Source organism: Camelus dromedarius, chromosome 26 (genome assembly GCF_036321535.1).
Source record: "Camelus dromedarius isolate mCamDro1 chromosome 26, mCamDro1.pat, whole genome shotgun sequence".
In the NCBI taxonomy this organism is placed as follows: domain Eukaryota; kingdom Metazoa; phylum Chordata; class Mammalia; order Artiodactyla; family Camelidae; genus Camelus; species Camelus dromedarius.
In genome coordinates, this window is record NC_087461.1 from 15,804,682 (window position 1) to 15,814,972 (window position 10,291).

Sequence of the window (10,291 nt, forward strand, 5' to 3'; positions counted from 1 at the left end):
GAAAGGGCTCATGTGGCCCTGCCTTGTACAGGAGGCAGCTCAAAGACCTCTGGCCAGGCCTGGCCAGAAGACAACACAGGGGTCACACCCTTCCCGAGTGGGGGGGCATGTCCCCAGGGCTCCCCCTTCCCAGGCTCCATCATCTGCTGGCTGTGCCAAAGAGTGTGTGGAGCGAGGGGCACATGAGGCTGGGGGTGTCCCGAGGGACCCATGCTCCAGTCTAAGACTTTGAGCCTGGTCTCCCTAGAGAGGCACAGCGTCACCCTGACTGCCCAAGATCCGGACCCAGTGCCTCAGCCTTCACTTCCAGAGGCTGAGCGGGGACAAAGCAGTCCCTCAGAACCCCAGGCTCCCCAAGTCTCTCTCTGGCAGGGTGTCCCCTCAGGGACCTCATTGGAAGTGGCAGGAAGGCACAGGCAAGAGGCCCAGAGGTGGCAGGTTGGCCTGGGGCTGTGTGGAGGCCCCGGGTCACATCGGCCAGGACCGCTGTGGGCTAGAGTCACCTTGTGGAGCTGCCGCCAGGTGAGAGGCCCTCGTGCAGGGAGAAGCGGGAATGTCGGTGTCACTCCTACCGGGCATGGGTGCACGGCTCAGTGGTTTACGGTGCGTGGGTGTGGTGATGGGATGGCGGACCCCTGAGCCTCTCTTTCCAGTGAAAGACAACTCAGGAGGAACACGTGACGACACAGCGCGTCCTGGGCCCATGACTGCGGGTGGCGGGTGGGCAGGCGCTGTGAGGGCCAGGCTGTGGGTGTCCGGTGCAGAGGCAGGGCCGGGGTCTGGGGGGCCGGGCGGTTCACATGATGGAGCAGCGTTTACAGCGCTGCTTCTTCATGTCGAGGTCCTGGGGGTCACTGGCGGGGGCCTCAGGCCCTACCTGGTTCTCTTCTCTGGAGCCTTCAGTGGCGGGAGGGGGGGGGTCGGAGGCTCGGCTGCACTGCCGTTGGGCAGGGCAGGCTCCTTGGGCTCGGCTGCATCTTCGATGACCCCCAGCTCTGCGGTGACGGTGTCCTGCAAGCCCAGCGCCTTCTGGGTCTCGGCTTCACCCTCCACGTTCTGGTAGCCCATGAAGATCATGGTGACTGGGGGCTCCTGGCCGGGCTGGATGCCTGGCGGGCCCGACGTGGCCTCTCCCGGCTGGGCCTGAACTCCCGTGATCTCCCGCCTGGAGGGCGTGGTCCGGATGGCCTCCTCCGACGGTGGTCCTCGGGGCTCCACTGGCCCTGCCACGGACCTCGCTTCGCTCAGCGTGACCTCCTCTGCCTTGTGGGTGAGTTCCTCCACCTCAGAGGAGCTCAGGGGGTGGATCCCATTCTCCGTTTTGCCGTCCACGGCATGGACCACTGCCTTCATTATGGCGGAGCCTTCCACCATCCTCCTGAGGGTGTTGAAGATTCTCTTCTCCTTGGGCGTGCCCACCGGTGTCTGCTGAGAATTCAGCACCACCTCTGCCTTCTGGTCCTCCTGGGCGGGGGGCAGGGCCGGGGCCGGGGCGCGGGCTGGGCTCCGGGCTGCTGTGCCCTCCTTGGTGGCAGGCAGCGCATCGGGGTTCTCCAGCTCCTCAATCTCCTTCTCCAGCCTGGAGATGGAGCCCTCCAGGAGCCGTGCCTTCTGCTCATCCTCCTGCGTCTGCCTCCTCATGTCCTCGTCCCCCTCGAGAAGGAGGACGGCATCCCCTCCAGCAGCCAGTGTTCCCGCAGCGCCTTGGACTTCAGGTGCTGCAGCTGCCGCCGGCCTTCCTCCAGCTGCCGGCGCCTTAGCTCGATCTCTGCCTGCCTCCTCCGCTTCTCTGCAATGGCCTGGAGCCGCTTCTGCTGGGATGTTGTCTCTGCCGCCATTTCCCCGCCGAGGTCCGTGGGTCCGCGAGGCCGGGCGGGGCGGTCGCGGGGGTGCGCCGCCGCTGCGCTTCGCTCTCGCCCCCTCCCGCCCCTAATAATATTCTTTACAGCAAAAAGATTTTACGCAGAATCGCATATTGCATTTAGTTGTCAGGTCTTTTTGGTTTTTTTTTTTTAAGTTTCCTTCAGTGGGAAAAAATTTCTCTCTTGAACTTAGGTAGTGTTGACATGTTTAAAAATTACACGCAGGTGATTTTGTAGAATATCCCCCAGTTTGGAGTATCTGAAGGTTCCTAATGATTAGATTCAGATTGTACATCTTGGTCAAGGATATCATAGAAATGATGCTGTGTTCTCTCAGACGATACATGATTTCAGTCACTGGTGGTGTGCACTCTTCCCATTTGTAATTAATAAGAATTTTGCAGGGAAGAGGTAATTTGAAACTGTGTAAATATGTCATTTGTCATCAAACTTTCCATTTATTCATATGTTTATATCTGTATGGACCTATAATTTTCTATTTCATTCAATGAGTTATAATTTGTTCCTTTTATTATTTATTGTAATGCTCAAATGGCCCATATTTGATCAATGGGAACCCCTTCAAGCTAGCTTCTGTGTCTTTTTAACATGGCCCCTTTTTATACTTCTGTGATTTCTAGTACAAGAAGGTATATCATCATCTTATACATTCCCTGCACCAGCTTTGGAATTAATCACTTATCCAAGGAGCCCCAATTCCTTACAGTGAAACAGAGTATTTAGAAGCCATGATCTGGGTCTTAGGAGTTCTCACTGCTATGGGGGTGTCACTGTTCCCAGCCCTCTCAGTGGACAGATTAGGGAGCGGTATTTACACACATACATCCACATTTAGATTATAGGCATGCCTCAGAGATAATGTGAGTTTAGTTCCAGGCCACTGCAATAAAGTGAGTCACCTAAGTTTTTTGGTTTCCCAGTGCATTTAAAAGTTATGTTTATATTATGTTAAGTTTGCAATAGAATTATGTCTTTAAAAAATGTACATACCTTAATTAAAAATACTTCATTGCTAAAAAATGCTATCATCTGAGCCTTCAGCAAGTTGTAAATTTTTGTGCAATAGTAGCATCAAAGATCACTGATCACACATCATCATAACAAATATAAAAATAATGAGAGTCTGTTTCTGTTTTGCAAAAAAGTTCATCTGTATCACTTTTTTTAGATTCCACATATGAGAGATATCATAGGATATTTGTCTTTGTCTGACTTCATTTAGTGTGTTATAGCACAGGGAACTATTTTCAATACCTTGTAATAACCTATAAAGGAAAAGAATCTGAAAAAGAATATATATGTATGTGTGTGTGTGTGTGTGTGTGTATATATAACTGAATCACTTTGCTGTATACCAGAAACTAACACAACATTGTAAATCAACTATACTTGAATAAAACAAATGAGAAATTTTGAAATATTGTGAGAATCACCCAAATGTGACACAGAGATATAAAAGTAAGCAAATGCTGTTGGAAAAACAGTAGAAAAATAGGTTTGCTCCATGCAGGGATGTCACAAACCTTCAATTTGTAAAAAATGCAATATCTGTGAAGCACAATAAAGCAAAGCACAATAAAATGATGTGTGTCTGTATTTTTATAACTGCATATATTGAAAACCAAGAGTTTTTACCAATTGGCTTCCAACAAGACAAGGTTTGTTCTAATCTTCTCCCTTTCACGTTTTTAACTCCCTTTTATAACCATGAGAAACTTGGCCCCCATTATCTCTAATAAGTTTCCCTATTTGTAACCATGTTTCTATCTGCACCACAACCCGCTCCCTTGCCTGTACACCCTCCTCTCCCAGCTTGGGCTGTAACAGCACTTTCTGGGCTGCACTGTATGCCTCCCACAGCCAGATGCTCTCCTCACCCAGCACGGGCTCTGATTCCCTACAGCAGACCACCCCTCTGTAGAGGTGCCTTCTGCAAACCCTCAGACTTCGATTCCTCTTGTTGGGCCCCCCATTTGGTGGTCCTCCTCACCTGCTCAGGCTCCAGTATCCCATGTTGGGCCAGCCCTCCTCACCCTGCTTGGTCTCCGACACCCTGTGCTGGGCAGGCTTCCTGTGTAGATGCCCCCTTCACCTCACTTGGGCTCTGACCCCCATTCCGGGTCACCCTGGCTCCACCCCCTCCATTCTGCTGGCATGGATGCCAACCCTGCTTTGTGCTACCTCATGGCTTTTGGAGTTGTTCAGAAAGAGGAGGAGAGAAGAAGAAACAGAACAATTCTTTTAAAACTTAAATCAGATAAAAATGGTTATAGCAATTTGCATAGCCATCAGCACTCTACAAGGTATCTTATTCCTCTATATCCTCCTGAAATGACTCCCTCTCTAATGCAGAGCAAAAGTCAAAGTCCCCATAATAGCATCCTAAGCCCTACTTGACCATTGCTTGTTACCCCAGTGTCTCAGCTCTTTCCGACGCCCCCCTCCCATCCCCGTGTTCTGACTTTCCTCGCATACTTGGCTTCCTTGCTGTTCCTCAAATATGTAAGGCAACCTCCTGCAGGTTCTTTGTTGTAGCTGTTTCCTCTGGTCCAAGCATTCTTCCTCCAGATATTCCTTCAAATATCTGTGCAAATCTCATGTTAGTAAGCTCTAATCTGATGCATTCATTTGCTCAGGCTGACATAATAAAATACACAGCCTGGGTGGTTTTAATAACAGAAATGTATTTTCTCATGATTCTGGAAGCTGGGAGTCCAAGTCCAAGGTGTCAGCAGGTTTGGTTTCTTCGTGGCCTGCAGATGGACACTGTCTCATGCCTTTTCTCTATGCATGTGCACATCCCTGGGGTCATAAATCCCTGGTATCTCTCTCTGTCGTAGCCTTCCTTTTTAAGGACACTATTCAGAATAGTTTTATTTAAACTTATCTTTTTAAAAGGCCCTGTCTCCAAATACAGTCACATTCTGAGATCTGAGGGTTAGGACTTCAACATATGAACTTCGTGGGAACAAAGTTTAATTTATAACATCTGACCACCTAACATAATGTTGAAATTTGCAATGACCTGGTATTTCCAGTCAACATCACCTTGTTCTACATTTTTATTTCCATAACTCTGATCAACTTTTACCATAGTATATAATTTGATCGATATATATTAAGCTTCTCCTCCCGCTATTAAAATATATGTTTTACAAGGGCTTAGAACAGTGCTTAGTAACCACTCCATGCATTGCGTCTAGTGAATGAATGAAATTAATATGTCCATTTATTGTTGATGAACATTTGGGTTATTTCCAGTTTGGCGAAGAATGTGCAATGAATATTATTTTAAATGTACCTTGGCATACATGCGTCAGCATAGTCTCTAATGTATGCCCAAAGTGTGGAATTGTGGGGTCATAGGGTATTTGTGTTATATTATTTTCCTAGGAATGCTGTAACAAAATACCACAAACTGGGTGACTTAAAACAATAGAAACTTATCTCTCATAGTCTGAAGGCCCAAAGTCTGAAACAGAAGTGTCAGCAGGGCCATGCTCCCTCTGAAAGTCTTAGGGAAAACTCCTCTCTTTCCTCTTCCTAGTTTCTGGTGTTTACTGGAAATCCTTACATTCCTTGGCTTGTAGCAACACAACTCCATCTCTACCTCCGTCTTCACATGGCCTTTGTCTCTACATGCCTGTGTCTATGTTTTCAAATCACTTTCTCTTTTCCCTTATAAGGATACTAGTTACTGGATTAGGGCCTCCTCTAACCCTGTATGACTTCATTTTAACCTGAGAGAGAGCATATCACAAGGTACATGAAAGGCAGGCTTGAGCTACAACTTTCGTTGGGCAGGTGACATTTAGGTAGACAGAAGACTTCAGCCCTGGGACCAATAGATGTGGCCACTGCCCACCCAAGAACTAGCACAAAGCCTCCTCCTCCTCGCCAGTGCCTTGGAGACACGTAGGTCACTGCCTTCCCTTCGCATACGTGCACAGCAACTTAGAAAAGCACGTCAGAGGGAGATTGCCTCAAAGATTTCAGTTCCATTGTCCAAGGGGTACATTGTCCAAGGGCTACTGAACAGCAGCTGTAAGAACTGTTTAGATGATTGGCTCGGACTAAGTTTAAACCAGGTTAGGCATTTAGTTTTTCTTTTTTCCCACTTACCTGTGGGTGCAGGAGAAAAGCCAAATGAAATAAAGACCAAATTTACAAATACCTTTTCTGTGCAAAAGTGAGTCATGACGTGTGTCAAGAAATTGCAGCTCACTACTAAATCTTCCAACTTGCTGCCTCTTTTGCCACTACCCATCCTGCATTTTGAAGAATTCTTAAAATGTTTGATTATTCTCTTGTTCCACCCAAGTGTATAGGTGGCTCCCTCTTCTTAATAAATGGTACATCAAATGTAGGCATACAGTGTTCTCCAAGGCACTGCCTCACCCTGCTAAGCTAAGTGGGGCCCCTCCAACCTCACAGCAGTGTCTACATTCTGCATCCTGTCAGGATCCCCTGCCCCAATGCCCCAAAACATTCCACGTTGGTGTTTCTGTCCAAATTTATGGTCATAATGTTCTTTTTGCTAAAGATATTTCTTCTCTCTTCTTAAAAGCACTCTGATTTCATTCACGGCCACGTTTAAAACACAAGAAAGGTCTTTCCCATTAGTAAAATTGTTCTAAAATCTTATTGTAGATACTATTTTCTTCTGATAGTTTGTATATCAGCCTCATCTTCTCTTTTTGGGAAACTCTACCTTATGCCATTTTCCATTTCTCTATGACAGTTAGCATGACAGCAGGTTGTAGTACAGACATTTATTATGTAGCTGATAATGGACAATGTTTGAAGTGGAGAGGAATAAAAAGAACCCTACTTCCAATTATTAGTTGCAGTTTTAATTTTTTCATTGATGCTGACTTTAACTTGTAATGATGTAGTATATAATTACTTCCACTCACCCGGCAACACCTCTACTTACATGTGCCCAGGTAGCAACAAAAATATCCTTGATTTACTCTTTATCATCCCAATAGTATGTATGTATATATGCATGTATGTATATTAAAGTACAGTCAATTACAAAGTGTCAATTTCTGGTGTACAGCACAATGTCCCAGTCATGCATACACATACACCTATTCATTTTAATGTTCTTTTTCACTAAAGGTTATTACAAGATATTGAGCATAGTTTCCTGTACTATACAGAAGAAAATTTTTTAAAATCTATTTTTATATATCATGGCTAACACTTGTAAATCTCAAGCTCTCAAATTTATCCCTTCCCACCCCCTTTCCCTGGTAACCATAAGATTGTTCATTATGTCTGCAAGTTTGTTTCTGTTTTGTAGATGAGTTCATAGTGTCCTGTTTTTCTTTTCTTTTCTTTTCTTTTTTTTTTAAAGATTCCACATATAAGCAATCTCATATGGTATTTTTCTTTTTTTCTGGCTTACTTCACTTAGAATGACATCCTCCAGGGACATCCATGTTGCTGCAAATGGCATTATGCCGCCATTTTTTTTATGGCTGAATAGTATTGCATTGTATAAATATACCACCACTTCTTTATCCACTCATCTGTCAATGGACATTTAGGCTGCTTCCATGTCTTGGCTGTTGTGTATAGTGGCTGCTGTGAACATTTGGGTGCATGTACCTTTTTGAATTAGAGCCCAATATTATTTAGATCATTTATACTTGTGTCACTTAGCTAAGGGATGCTAATATTCAATTATCATATATTAAATAATCACTACACACCTATGGGGTATTATAAGCTTCATTTAAAGGGTGAGGAAACTGAGGTTTCAACTGGTTATTTGTCTAAAGTCACACAATGAGTAAGTGATGAAGAATAAGGATTTGAACATGGATCACTTAACTCCAGAACCTCGGCCATAGAGGCTTCCATAAAATACATTGAAATTGATGGCTTAAACATTAGGATCAGACAGAGACAGCACAGCCAGAGATTTCTGAAACTTGAAAGAGGGTGAGGGATGGGAGGTGGGGCAGTTGTGCCAAAGTTCAGCTTAATTCACTGTACTGCTCAGCCTTGCACTTTCCATGGCTATGAGGTCATGGTGTGCTTTGCAGAGAAACAAAAAAGCTCTGTTGAGCAACTTTCCCTAGAAGTTCTGTTTTAAGTCTTTCTAGACTCCCTCTTATCTTTGTGAAATGAGTGGGACTGAGCTTATTTTTATTTGAGGGGTAGTGAGACTGAGATGGAAAGAGATGCAGTGATTTTGGGACATGCTATTTCATAATAACAAACTAAGTAATGTTCCCTACCACCCAAGTCCAAGAAGTGGCCATGGGTTCCTAACAGGCTTTTACTTCCAACTAACAGATACTGTAATGTCTTTGTTTACTGAGAAAGTTAAAAAAAAAAAAAAGCAGTACATATTTATGAAGTAACTACACAGTTTTGGCCAATGAAGTTACGTTCAGAAAGGCACCAAAAAAAGAAATCGTTGACAGCAATAAATAGGCCTCTAGGACACAAGAGAATGGGGACAGTTAAATGTCTGGGATTAGAAAATGTTTTGTGTGTGTGTGTGTGTGAAGAGTCACATTAATTAATCAGTACAAGAGGTTAAAGTCTGTAAAGAATGTGAAGCAAATGTTCCTGCTGAAATGGTAGTGACTTGAATTTCTTTTAAACAGAACCTGGGTTTCCTTCCTCATTTTGTGCAACTTTAGGGGCTCCATGGAGCCAGTCCATTCAATCTTCCTGACTTAAGCATCCTGCTGTTGACACCTCCTGGGCCTCCAGAAGCACAAATCAGTAGTATGGTACTGCCTACTTACAGAAGAAATCTCTCATCTGGGGAGCACTCAGTAATCTGCAAGTCTTCAGAAACCCACAGAAACCTAGAAGTTTCACTCTGGATGCTCAAAAGACATAAGATACTAGTTGTTTATGACACTGAGTTCTTAGATTATGTATGTTCAATTAGATGTATGTATTTTACATAGAATATAATGTGGCTTTTATAGTATGCAGCCATGTACTATGCTAATGCCTGATATTATTAAAATAAAATGCATCAAATACTGATTGATCTTTTTGATTCCCTCCATGACTCTCAGTTCAGAAGCAGATTGCAGGTTCATTATAAAATGGGGTGGTACTAGGGCAAACTCAGGAGGCCATTTCAGAAAATGAGACTCTAACTTGGCAACCTTCAAGAGACAGGTAATAGAAGCGATCTTCTCACTGACTTACCCAGGAAGGGGATGGTGAAGGGGGCACACACACCAACACATTCACTCCTTCATTCATGCAACATAGGTAAGTGCTAAGCACCTACTCTGTTCCAGATGCTGACGGTACAGAGGCAAGGCAGATGACCATAGATTGTACGATCTTGTGCGGCAATCACCACAATACACCAAATAACTAATGAAAAGACTTCTAGTTAACGCAACTCATTGCATGGGCTCCTCTGTTTCATATAAAAGAGTTTACAATTTGAGAATAAAATGTTCTTTTTAATTTTGTATGGTTATTTTAGATGTTTGGGCAACACCCAGGGCCAATGTTCATTTTGCTATGTTTTGATTTCTGTACCTTGGCAAGGCAAGGGATATTTGTGGGTGATTATTCTGAAAAAATTTTTTTTTCTGGATTAGATATGCCACCTACACTGTCCTCTCATAATCATCATACTCTCCTATTAATTTTTATTTTGAAGTTCTTAACATATAAAAATATATTTTCTCTACTTTGTTATGAACTTACTTATCATATACCCCATTATTTATAGTAGCATTATGTAAAATATCCATAGCTTGAAAATACCCTTTCCTTTCAAATGTGGTTTGAATTTGCTAGTATAAATATTTTGGCATAGGGAAAAGCATTTTTAACAAGCAGGTGGCATTTAAACTATTTTATTGAGATGGCATAAGCCCAGGAAACATGTTTGAATTTTCAAATATAATTTGATTTATATGATATGACTAAAGTTTATATTTTGGTTCTCTGTAAACCAGGACCAGGAGAACTAATTAGAATCAGGACTCAAAGCTACAAGGAGTACTCATTGATTCAGATCATGAAAAGACCACAATGATCAAGAGCAAACATTCATCTCCCTCTTCATCCAGTGTTCAGGGGGTTAAGTGCTGTTTGTTTCAAATCCTTGGCATTAACTCCATCTTCATAATGAAGAGGACAATTAGCATCTCTCTCCATTCACTGTTAAGATGTAGTATGTTAATTAGCAAATCGCTCAGTTAACAGAACTCAGTGAAACATACCACTTGTTTCTCATCTTTCCTCATCTACTTGAACATATAAACCATTGCCACATTGAGGAAAGTGCCCAAAGCTCCTGAAATGCATATTTATTTACATTTTGACTGCACTAAGAACCAGTGTTCTGGTATTTAAAACAAGGACTGGTATACTGTGCACATGTGGAGGTGATCCAGTCACTCTTT

The 10,291-nt window shown here is 43.6% G+C and overlaps 1 pseudogene; it reads right to left on the bottom strand.

Annotated features, from left to right (window-relative positions):
* Positions 1-367: 367 nt before the first annotated feature.
* LOC135319360 (paralemmin-1-like) lies at positions 368-1,838 on the bottom strand (annotated as a pseudogene).
* Between the last annotated feature and the right edge of the window lie 8,453 nt (positions 1,839-10,291).